The sequence below is a fragment of the Gorilla gorilla genome, chromosome 2 (genome assembly GCF_029281585.2).
Source record: "Gorilla gorilla gorilla isolate KB3781 chromosome 2, NHGRI_mGorGor1-v2.1_pri, whole genome shotgun sequence".
Lineage (NCBI taxonomy): Eukaryota > Metazoa > Chordata > Mammalia > Primates > Hominidae > Gorilla > Gorilla gorilla.
In genome coordinates, this window is record NC_086017.1 from 197,085,426 (window position 1) to 197,098,556 (window position 13,131).

Sequence of the window (13,131 nt, forward strand, 5' to 3'; positions counted from 1 at the left end):
AGGCGCGCACCACCATACCTGGCTAATTTTTGTATTTTTAGTAGAGACGGGGTTTCACCATATTGGTCAGGCTGGTCTCGAACTCCTGACCTCAGGTGATCCACCCGCCTCGGCCTCCCAAAATGCTGGGATTACAAGCGTGAGCCACCATGCCCGGCCTCAGGCTTGCTTTCTTTAATCTCCAGAATAATGCAGTGCACTGGGTAATGGGTACTGGGTAAACATCTCCTTGTTGGCCACAGGTAACTGCTCCCTGCAAATGTCATCTCTGAGAAGATGTCCTAACTGGCAAGGATTTTTGGCTCAATTAAGCTCCCAAGAGTTATCCCCATTATGTTAGGTTCTGGAGAGATATGCATAATTGTGACTCTGTCCCTGCCATGGAGGTCCTTACAGCTTAGTGAGGAAGATACACACACACACACACACACACACACACACACACACACACACACACACACACAAGGCATGAAGCTTGATGGGATTCTCAGCTAAGCCTGGGAGCAACAGGGTAGGTTTCTTGGAGGAGGTGAAAACTGAACTGAATATTAAAGTTGTACAGGAGTTACGATGGACAAAGGCAGTGAGTATAACCAATATAACCTCAAGCTACCATTAGGATTCAGAACTGAAAGATTATGGTGGTATAGGGAAGGGGATCAGTTGAAGGAAGATAGAGATATTGATAGAGAAGATGATATATGAGCTGGGCTTTGAAAGATGAGAGGGTTTTGGATAAATAGAGATAGGAATAGGATACAGGTTGAAAGCCAATCTGGGCAAAGGAACAGTGTAAACAAAGGCATAGAGGAGGGATGTAGCTTGCTTTAAATGATCAGCTCCAAAAAGGTTATCACTGGAATATTATTTGAGAGATGAATCATGATGAGAGATGGGGCTGGAGAGAGGAAGGGTCTAGGTTATGAAGGGTCTAAATGTCTCCAGAGTAACTTAGGGTGATGTGATGAGCATACTTTTTAGCTAGATTCTGATGATCTCCTATTAACAGCGGCATCTGCAGAACTGGGAGACAGAGGGCCTGAGGAATTGGTCAGCTCTAATACTAACCAGCAAGACTGCTGTAGGTTAATCACTTCTTCTTTCGTCATCTCTGTTCTTACGTTGATATCATTAAGCTGACTCACCTGTTGGTAGCGGAGTCAAAATTAAAGCAACCCAGGGCTCTGCAATGCTGCAATGCTGTCCAAGGACAAAGCATGAACCTCTCTCTCAAAAAACAATCAGTTAAACATCTCTCCCCTGAAAGAACAGCCACAACACTCCCTTCCAGGCTAGTTTGTTCTTAGAAAGTAAAGTTCCCTATGTCAAGCATTTCTGATGGGTCAGAGACATGTTGGGAATCGAGAGGGCCCCTAGCCTCCTAAAATTGGGCTACAGGAATCTTAGGCCAGAGCCCAAAGGAGAGGGATGTGATATTGTCCATTGGTCTTGGAGGGAACTCAAGTTGTTCCAGGAATTCTCTCTCTGCTCTAAGCCCCAGGCTCTGCCAGAAATGAAGATTTATTCGAATGTGGGAATCCTGACAGAGTCTGGCAAACAAGGTGCATGGCAGTTGTGGGGTCCTTGACTTTGGGTTTAATATTGAGCTCCTATGCAAAACATATAAGAAAGGCCTTCTGCTCAGCTGCAAAATAAATAGCTCTTGTGAGAACTGCTGCATTTCAAGGCCTATTTTCGGTGAGTGTGGGAATTTAGATGGGTGAACCTGGTCTCTATAGGTCCAACTGGAATCTTCAAGTGTAACACTCATTGATAACCCACACTGAGCTTCCTTCATTACCAAAACCTATATGCATCTCTGATGATGACACAGAGGAAGGGTCCTGGCCTTGCATTGGTAACTGCCCAGGGAAGGGACAAAGGTTCTCCTAGCTACCCCAGCTCTGGAGCCTGATGAGCCTGCCTCAAGCTCATCCAAGAAATTCTGCTTCAGTACCTACTGTGTGCTGAGCACCAATACGACTGTGGAGAAATGCAACTGCAGACAAGATCTAGTCTCTGCTTTCAAAAAGCATGCTATCTAATTGCCACAAGAGAGATGGGGAAAAGGACTTCTCAGTTGTAACTCCTGTCTTTGTACATGCTGAAAATTCTGCCTCCATATGACTTAAGCAAAGAAAGAGGCATCAATAGGCACAACAGGGGCTAGGGGCTCAGGACCTAGGTCTTCTCTTTCTGGGTTGATGTCATTCTCAGACAGGATTTACCCTTGTGGTTGCAAGGTGATTCCTAGCAGCTACTGCGCTACCTCTCTGGCTCATATCTAATGGTAAATAGAGAATTTTTGACTGGCTCTGATTGGTCTGGCAGAATAGCTTTCCCAGTTTCTTTCCTGGGATTACTGGCAAAAGCTTAATAATGCATCACTAGCTGTAACCAGGCCATATGCTCATTTCTTAACCAAACATTGCAGTGGTTGGGGAGAGAAGATGATGTGCTGATGAGCTTAGGTCTAGGTTACATGCTCCATCTTTGAACCAAGGATAGGACCCCAGCTGAAGCCATGGGCTGAAGACTGGGAAGGAGAATAGGGTTGTGGTTAACTAAAGGGTGAATGGAAACTGGTGGCAAAAAATGAGATACTCCAAGGTATACTATGATATTGGGACTCTGATGACAATGAACAGCAACCCAAAGCAAGTGGAGAGACAGAGAGAATAAAAGGAAAGATACTAGAGGAGTCATAGGATCAAGTGAAGAGGTGAACGACAGATTTTCCAGGACAGTCTCTGGATTCTATGGAGATCTTTGTGAATGATTCTGTAACACAGCTTGGGGCTGTGTTGGTTATACTCACTGTCTTTGCCTGTCTAACTCTCACATGTCCATTAATGTTCTACCCCACTGATTAGACTAAACCAATCATAATGTCCAAATATAAGGGCAGAGTGATGGGAAAAAACCCAGGTCTTTGGTGACGTCCTTCAGTGGCTGTATTAGACAGCCCTGGAGCCCAGCTTATCTCAGGTTGTGTGAGGCATTTAATTTTCTTAGAATTTTATTTTCATTTTATTCATGGTTTGAGTTCAATATCTGCTACTTTCATCTCAAAGAATCCAAATTGGTACAGGCTCAAACAAACACCTTTGGGCTCTGTATTTTATCTGAGTTTCTTTCTACCTGCTGGCTTCATTCCACTACAGAAAGGCTCGTAAGTGGCCAGCTCCATGCATATATATATATATATATATATATATATATTTTTTTTTTTTTTTTTTTTTTTTTTTTTTGAGACAGAGTCTTGCACTGTCACCCAGGCTGGAGGGCAGTGGCCCGATCTTGGTTCACTGCAACCTCTGCTTCCTGGGTTCAAGTGATTCTTGTGTCTCAGCCTTCCAAGTAGCTGGGATTACAGGGTAATTTTTGTATTTTTAGTAGAGATGGGGTTTCGCCATGTTGGCCAGGCTGGTCTCGAACTCCTGGCCTCAAGTGATCCACCTACCTTGGCCTCCCAAAGTGCTGGGATTATAGGCATGAGTCACTGTGCCCAGCCCCATGCGTACATCTTAATGGCTCTTAAAGATCGTGGGAAAGGGCTCTGATTGGTCTGGGAGCTTTGGACCTTTGGACCAACTGTGTGCCCAGGGGCATGATATATTTGGAATGGTACATTTTGGGTTAATTATCTCTACTCTTGGACTAATTGACCATGGGCAAGGGTTAAAGGAGGAAGATAATAGACATTAGTCCTGGGGTGAGTATCCTACTGCATAGTATGCTCCCCAGACTAGCAATGTCTGCATCACTAGGGAAATTGTTAGAAATGCAAATTATTAGACCCTACCCTGGATCTCCTGAATCCGAGACTCTGGAGGTGAGGCCCAGCAAACACCTCCATGTGTTTCAATGCACACTAAAGTTTGAGAACCATTGCATCATCATCATACAACAACTAAAACCAAATACCACGGTGGTTCAAAGAAGCAATAATGTCTGGTCAGAAGATGAGGAAAGTCTTAAAAAAAGAGGAAATCTTTGAGACAGGTTTTCAAGATTGGGTAGATGACCTGAAACAAATATTATTTTCACAAACAATATTGTAATTGCAATGAAGAATTTTCAAAAATCCTTCATGCAGACAAATCAACTGTTTCCTTTTACCTGTGGTCTTTTTCATTCTTGGTCAAATATATATATTTATTTGTAACTAACACAGATAACATTTTCTATCTTACTTCTTTTACTTAATATTTTTCTGCATAATACTCCATGGTTTCCATTACGTATGCATTTTAACTATTTATAATAAATTTGAGGAAACTAATTAAAGAAGATTTTAGAAGTTATCTGTGGACCCACCACCCTAGCCCAATAATTATTATCATTTCCTTCTTGTCTTTTTCTTATGGAGATTATTTGTATAATTAGGATAATAGCAGACATGTATTATACATATATAGTTAACATTATAGTACAAGCAATCCTCTTCATTACTGAACAGTTTTCATGGCCATAAATTTCATTGTGTATAAGAAGTCAGCAAATAAACATCATGATTTATTTCAACAATCTCTTACTATTAATCATTTTGGTGTTTCCAGTTTCGGCTGTGATAAACATCTTTGTGTATGAAGTGTTTTCTCCCACATTTTGAGTGATTTCTGTAGAACAGATTTCCAGAAGAGGAATTACAGGGTCACAAGATACACACTTTTTTATAATTCTTGATACATTCTGCCAGATTTCTTCCAAAAGGTTTGTACCAATTTACATCGCCACCAGCAATGTGTGAGAGTGCCAGGTTTCCCACACCCTTGGCAGTTTTGGGTCTTTCAATAAAAATTTTTTTTGGCCAATTTAACAGGAGAAGAACTTTCTTATAATTTGCATTTTTATTACTTTACCTAATATTACTTAATAAATTTTTTCCCCGCATTTCTTCAAAGTTCTTAATAAACCCTTTTATGATTGCCAAGCCTTTTTATGGTTGAGATTTGATGAGTGAACATTAAAGCAAGGGCAGTCCAGTAAGAGATCACCAGGCCCGGCACGGTGGCTCACGCCACTTTGGGAGGCTGAGGCTGGCGGATCACGAGGTCAGGAGGAGCTCAAGACCATCCTGGCTAACATGGTGAAACCCTGTCTCTACTAAAAATACAAAAAATTAGCCGAGCGTGGCCGGGTGAGTGGTTCACGCCTGTAATCCCAGCACTTTGGGAGGCCAAGGCGGGAGGATTACCTGATGTCAGGAGTTTGAGATCAGCCTGGGCAACACGGTGAAACCCCGTCTCTACTAAAAATACAAAATTAGCCGGGCGTGGTGACACATGCCTGTAATCCCAGCTACTCGGGAGGCTAAGGCAGGAGAATCGCTTGAACCTGGGAGGCGGAGGATGCGGTGAGCCAAGATCGCGCCATTGCACTCCAGCCTGGGCAACAAAAGAAAATCTCCATCTCCCCCCACCCCCCCCAAAAAAAAGAAAAAGAAAAAGAAAAATTAGCCGAGCGTGGTGGCACGTGCCTGCAGTCCCAGATACTCAGGAGGCTGAGGCAGGAGAATCGCTTGAACCCAGGAGAAGGAGGTTGCAGTGAGCCGAGATCGCGCCACTGCACTCCAGCCTGGGCGACAGAGCAAGACTCCGTTCAAAAAAAAAAAAAAAAAAAAAAAGAGACCACCATGAGTAGCAGCACAGGGTCAGGAAAGTCCAAACACAGCCTATGAGGAGCTAAACTCATTGTTTCCAGCAGCCTCCTCCTCCTGGGCCTCCCATCCTAGGGAATAGCACCACTAGGCATCTAATAGTTCACCCCCAAACCTGGATGTCACTGTGGACCCCTCCCTGCTCTTCATCGCCTATAGCCAATCAATAACCAAGCCTCCTAAGCTGCTCTTGAAGCTGTATCTCCATCTTTACTGCTACTACCTTAGTTCAGGCCATATCAGCTTTTCCCTAAACAATTGCACGTGCCTCCTGCTGGGTCTTGTTTTCCTCCAAATCATGCTCCACATTGCAGGCAGACCTATCTTTAAAAAACCCAAATATGACTCAAGTTTTTTTTTTTTTAAACAACTTTCAACAGCTTTTAAGATGAAGTCCCCAAATTCCTTAATCCATTTTGCAAGCCCTCTATGATCTGAACCCTTCCCTACTCTTTTCTGAGTAGTGCAATCAGAAGGTTGTGTATTTCTGTTTTCCCATGAACCATACGGTGACCGTACCCCACACCTTTGGGGACTACAACCACATTTTCAAAATGGCCGTCTAGGGCTGGGGTTAAATGATGGGAAACATTACCCGGTTATATGAATGGCGGTACTAAACTTCCCTGTATCCAGACCAACCATCTGGGTGGTGCTTTGGTAGCTGGTTAGTCTGTGAAATGCTTGTTACTGGTACAAGATGGGGTGAATACAGGAATAGGAAGCAGGCATTTAGAAATGGTTATAGCAACTTGATAAAGTAATTTTGTGATTAATATCTAATAATAAAATGAATTTGTATTTTCTATCTTTTAAAATTTCATTTGTTGGCTGGGTGTGGTGGCTCATGCCTGTAATCCCAGCACTTTGGGAGGCCAAGGCAGGCAGATAACCTGAGGTCAGGAGTTCGAGACCAGCCTGGCCAACATGGTGAAACCTCATCTCTACTAAAAATACAAAAATTAGCCAGGTGTGGTGGCGGGTGCCTGTAATTCCAGCTACTTGGGAGGCGGAGGCAGGAGAATAACTTGAACCTGGGAGGTGGAGGTTGCAGTGAGTTGAGATTGTGCCACTGCACTCCAGCCTGGCTGACAGAGTGAGACTCCATCTCAAAACAAAATTAATTAATTAAAAAATAAAAATAAAAATAAAATTTTATTTGTCTAATAATTTAAAAAATTTTCTAATATTTAATTTTGTGGGTACATAGCAGGTATATATATTTATGGGGTATGTGAGATATTTTGATATAAGTGTACAATACATAATAATCACATCATGGAAAATGGGGTATTAATCCGCTCAAATATTTATCCTTGTATTACAAACAATCCAATTATGCTCTTCTAGTTATTTAAAAATGTACAGTTAAATGAGTATTGATTATAGTCACCCTGATGTGCTATGAAATACTAGGTCTTATTCATTCTTTCTATTATTTGGTGCCCATTAACCATCCACCCCAACCCCCACTACCATTCCCAGCCTCTGGCAACCTTTGTTCTATTCTCTATCTCCATGAGTTCAATCGTTTTGATTTTTAGATCCCACACATTTGTGAGAACATGCCATGTTTGTCTTTCTGTACCTGTGTCTAATAATTTGATTCTAGTGCATTTTATCAAAGTATTGGTATACAATGCAATGAATTGGAAATTTTAACATAAAACTCTTTGACCACAGAAGTTTGACTTGAGTTCTCTTGAAAAAGTTCAGTCTGGAATATCTTCCCATAAGTTTATAAATGCACTTTCTGGAGTAAAAAGATGTTTGAATCCCCAGCTGAGAGTGTGTGCTTCAAAAATGGAAGAGAATCATAAAAAGAAATCACAACTTTAATTTATATCTTAACGTTTCATGATTTTCATGGAGTAACTGGTTAAAATAGAAATTTCTGGCTTCTGACCACCAAGTCCAGATGTAACAGTATGTACTTGATATACTGAACAGGACGATAACTTGGAACACTTAAGAGGGGGAATTGGTTTCAAGCACTTCCTCATTTTCTTGGTCTGTAAAATGAAGAGGTGAGACAAAAAAAAAAAAAACTTTCAATGTCCCTTTCAGATCAATATAAAACTGCGTACTTTTATAATTCTATAATTGACTATTAAGTTTAAACTTTTCTAATAAAGATATCTGCTGGTATATGACAAGGAATAACAACAGGTCTTCGAAAAAAGTAGATGGATAGTAACTATTATTAGTCATTGTTATTATTTTTTACTTTCTACAAATGCAACAAATTTTTAGTGGATGGAATTGCCAAATACTGAGTTATTTATCAGAGACTACGTTTCTTTACCGTTAACTAGCTGTGTGACTGAGGATAGATAGCTTCACTTGTTTGTGCCCTCTTCTTTGGACGAGGGGATTAAATTCCGTTGCCAGCATCCCTAAAATGTCAAGCGGTGCTGGGGAGAAGGATGGAGGGCCAAGCAGATTGGGTACTTCTTGGGAGTTACCCCATCCTCAGCCAAAAGAGCTTCTTTTTTGTGTTTAGAGATGGGTGATATGGTGTGGCTCTGTGTCCCCACCCAAATCTCATCTCAAATTGTAATCTCCATGTGCTGAGGGAGGAACCTGTAATCCCCATGTGTTGAAGGAGGAAGGTGATTGGATCATGGGGGTGGTTTCCCCCATGCTGTTCTCGTGATAGTGAGTGAGTTCTCACGAGATCTGATGGTTTAATAAATGTGCAAGTTCCTCCTTCATTCTCTCTCCTGCCGCCATGTGAAAAAGGTCTTTGCTTTCCCTTCACTTTCTGCCATGATTGTAAGTTTCCTGAGGTCTCCCCAGCTATGTGGAACTGTGAGTCAATTAAACCTCTTTCCTTTATAAATTACCCTGTCTCACGTATTTCTTTACAGCAGTGTGAAAGTGGACTAATACAATGGACCTTTGAGTAACATTTTATTAGAAGAAATACTTGACTCCCATAAAAAGGCTGGGAAAACTGTTAAGCCATATGATTGCCAATGTCCCTGCTAGCCTTATGCCTGCCTATTGGCATTGTACCATTTTGTGGCAGATGCCTGAATGGCAGGTATATTGTCTAGGTTTGGGGGTTGAAAACTCAAACATATAGAAGATAGGCAAACTATGTAAGTGAATGAAGAGGGCTGGATATAAGCCCGACAGGGAGCAGTGGGGATGTGGTGAATTAGGAAGCACATGCCCTGTCTAAAGGGAACCTCAAAATTCAGCTCCTGCCTATTGTTGCCATGAGGGGGCGTGAGCACTGCTTTAGGGGCCATGCATCCAATATGTATTCTGGGAGCTAAATGTGACTCATTTGCCCCCAAACTGTGGTTGACCTGAAATTCTTAGATTTTTTTCTATTTTTTTTATGCTAAGTAACTAACACACATGATAGCAGGCTGGTAGACCTAATCATCTTCCCAATTGCTTAGCATGGTATTTGGTGCATGGTAAACAGACTATGGATGTTAGCTGTCATTATTATCATCATCATCATTATTACCTAATAATGATGTAGCAGACTTGGATCTGCTAATAATTGCAATGGAGTTGTAAGATAATTATACAATTTTGTGCTATTCAAATTTAATTCCCTTAAAAGCCATATCATAAAACTGGAACATTTTGGAGAATTACTGACAACAGGAGAAAAGAAATAAATGAAGCCTCAGTGTGAACTTGAGTCCTAGCCAAAGTAGGTCCTCTGCTACTCTGCCAAGTGTGACCCTTCAGACTCACTGTGGCTCACAATGAAAAATGTGTGGGTGTCCAGCACTATCGCACACTTGGGCGTGCTTGCTCTGTGTCTGACAGTCAGACCTACTCCAGCGATCATAAAACAACAGTCACACTGAATGTGAAGGTGTCTGAATGTTTGGCTTCTTTCTCACTCACATGATTATTGCAACTTTACAAGAAGTTAGAATATCTACAGAATAAGGTCTCTTTTCTTACTTTTTTCTAAAAATGTTTTATCTTGTCTTAATGCCAGATAAACTTGCTTACTTACATGCAATGTAAATGCCCAGAGACTGATTTCAGATACCACTGTGAAATCCTGTCTGAGAATTGACTCTACCTTAAAAAAAGGCTGTAAAACAAAACACAAAAGGAAAATTTAAAAATGCTCTTTCAGTTCCACCAGCCTAACAAAAGCATGATCATTTCTCTGCATTCTCTCTCATACATGCTTTTACATTAAATAAACCAAATAAATCCTGACTTTATTGAACTTGTTAGAGGCTGGTTAAGGGGTGGGTGGTTACAAAAATGAGTTTTCTTATTTTCTCATAGTTTCATAGTTCTCACAGTTTCTACTCTCTGGGGGGTAGGGAGACACTGAGAGGTAAAGGAGAATCTTAAAATGGAATAAAGAGAGCACAGGATGACAAGTGGGGGTGTCTAGGAAGAAGGAAGCATGAAGGGGAAGGCCTGATTAATACTGACTGTGGAATTCTCCAGCCTCGAGGTTCCAAAACCCCTTTGAAACCTGTTCTCACTGTGGGTTTCTTTTTTAAAGCAGATTTTCTTTCCTTCTTTTCTTTTAACTTTTATTTTAGGTTCAAGGGTACATGTGCAGGCGTGTTATGTAGGTAAATTTATGTCACGGGGGTTTGTTGTACAGATTATTTCACCACCCAGGAACTAAGTTTAGCACCCAATAGTTATTTTTTTCTGTTCCTCTCCCTCCTCCCAACCTTCACCCTCGAGGAGGCCCTAGTGTCTGTTGTTCCCCTCTATGTGCCCATGTGTTCTCTTTATTTAGCTCCCACTTATAAGTGATAACATACGGTATTTGGTTTTCTGTTCCTGCATTAGTTTGCTAAGGATAATGGCCTCCAGCTCCATATATGTAAGGACATGATCTCATGCTTTTTATGGCTGCATAGTATTCCATGGTGTATAGGTACCACATTTTCTTTGCCTAATCTGTCACTGATGGGCATTTAGGCTGATTCCATGTCTTTGCTATTGTGAATAGTGCTGCGAATATTCACGTGCGTGTGTCTTTGTGGCCGAATAATTTATATTTCTTTGGGTATATACCCAATAATGAGATTGCTGGGTCGAATCGTAGTTCCGTTTTTAGCTCTTTGAAGAATTGTCACACTGCTTTCCACAATGGTTGAACTAATTTACACTCCTATCAACAGTATATAAGTGTTCCCTTTTCTTCACAATCTTGCCAGCATCTGTTATTTTCTTTTAAATAATTTGCTAAGGGCTTCTTTTATTTTATTTTATTATTATTATACTTTAAGTTTTAGGGTACATGTGCACAATGTGCAGGTTAGTTACATATGTATACATGTGCCATGCTGGTGCACTGCACCCACTAACTCGTCATCTAGCATTAGGTATCTCTCCTAAAGCTATCCCTCCCCCCTCCCCCCACCCCACAACAGTCCCCAGAGTGTGATGTTCCCCTTCCTGTGTCCATGTGTTCTCATTGTTCAATTCCCACCTATGAGTGAGAATATGCGGTGTTTGGTTTTTTGTTCTTGCGATAGTTTACTGAGAATGATGATTTCCAATTTCATCCATGTCCCTACAAAGGACGTGAACTCATCATTTTTTATGGCTGCATAGTATTCCATAGTGTATATGTGCCACATTTTCTTAATCCAGTCTATCATTGTTGGACATTTGGGTTGGTTCCAAGTCTTTGCTATTGTGAATAGTGCTGCAATAAATATACGTGTGCATGTGTCTTTATAGCAGCATGATTTATAGTCCTTTGGGTATATACCCAGTAATGGGATGGCTGGGTCAAATGGTATTTCTAGTTCTAGACCCCTGAAGAATTGCCACACTGACTTCCACAATGGTTGAACTAGTTTACAGTCCCACCAACAGTGTAAAAGTGTTCCTGTTTCTCCACATCCTCTCCAGCACCTGTTGTTTCCTGACCTTTTAATGATTGCCATTCTAACTGGTGTGAGATGGTATCTCATTGTGGTTTTGATTTGCATTTCTCTGATGGCCAGTGATGGTGAGCATTTTCTCATGTGTTTTTTGGCTGCATAAATGTCTTCTTTTGAGAAGTGTCTGTTCATGTCCTTTGCCTACTTTTTGATGGGGTTGTTTGTTTTTTTCTTGTAAATTTGTTTGAGTTCATTGCAGATTCTGGATATTAGCCCTTTTGTCAGATGAGTAGGTTGCGAAAATTTTCTCCCATTTTGTAGGTTGCCTGTTCACTCTGGTGGTAGTTTCTTTTGCTGTGCAGAAGCTCTTTAGTTGAATTAGATGCCATTTGTCAATTTTGGCTTTTGTTGCCATTGCTTTTGGTGTTTTAGACATGAAGTCCTTGCCCATGCCTATGTCCTGAATGGTAATGCCTAGGTTTTCTTCTATGGTTTTTATGGTTTTAGGTCTAACATTTAAGTCTTTAATCCATCTTGAATTAATTTTTGTATAAGGTGTAAGGAAGGGATCCAGTTTCAGCTTTCTACATATGGCTAGCCAGTTTTCCCAGCACCATTTATTAAATAGGGAATCCTTTCCCCATTGCTTTTTTTTCTCAGGTTTGTCAAAGATCAGATAGTTGTAGATATGCGGCGTTATTTCTGAGGGCTCTGTTCTGTTCCATTGATCTATATCTCTGTTTTGGTACCAATACCATGCTGTTTTGGTACCAATACCATGCTGTTTTGGTTACTGTAGCCTTGTAGTATAGTTTGAAGTCAGGTAGCGTGATGCCTCCAGCTTTGTTCTTTTGGTTTAGGATTGACTTGGTGATGCGGGCTCTTTTTTGGTGCCATATGAACTTTAAAGTAGTTTTTTCCAATTCTGTGAAGAAAGTCATTGGTAGCTTGATGGGGATGGCATTGAATCTATAAATTACCTTGGGCAGTATGGCCATTTTCACGATATTGATTCTTCCTACCCATGAGCATGGAATGTTCTTCCATTTGTTTGTATCCTCTTTTATTTCATTGATCAGTGGTTTGTAGTTCTCCTTGCAGAGGTCCTTCACGTCCCTTGTAAGTTGGATTCCTAGGTATTTGATTCTCTTTGAAGCAATTGTGAATGGGAGTTCACTCATGATTTGGCTCTCTGTCTGTTATTGGTGTATAAGAATGCTTGTGATTTTTGTGCTTTGCTAAGGGCTTCTAATGCTGGAGACCCTGCTAGATCTGACAGCTTGAGTTATATGCATATACATTTCTGTGTTCCTTTGATGAAATGTTATATTAAGAAGTAGACCATTTATTGTGTTACTACAGAGAGCCCTCATAATTATTTTTCATAATATACTGAAATGTTTTCCTTGTATTAGGTATGTATGTTAGATCCAGTTTATCGCAAATATAAATAACACTGTGACCAATATCTTTATACATACAATTTGTTTTCTTCACTACAGTTATTTCTTTAGGATAAATTCTGTGAATTTGGGAATGTTGAGTTTAAAGAGATTATTATTGTGACTCATGTCATATTGACCAATTGTCTTCCTACAGGTTGTACAAATTTATATTGCTACC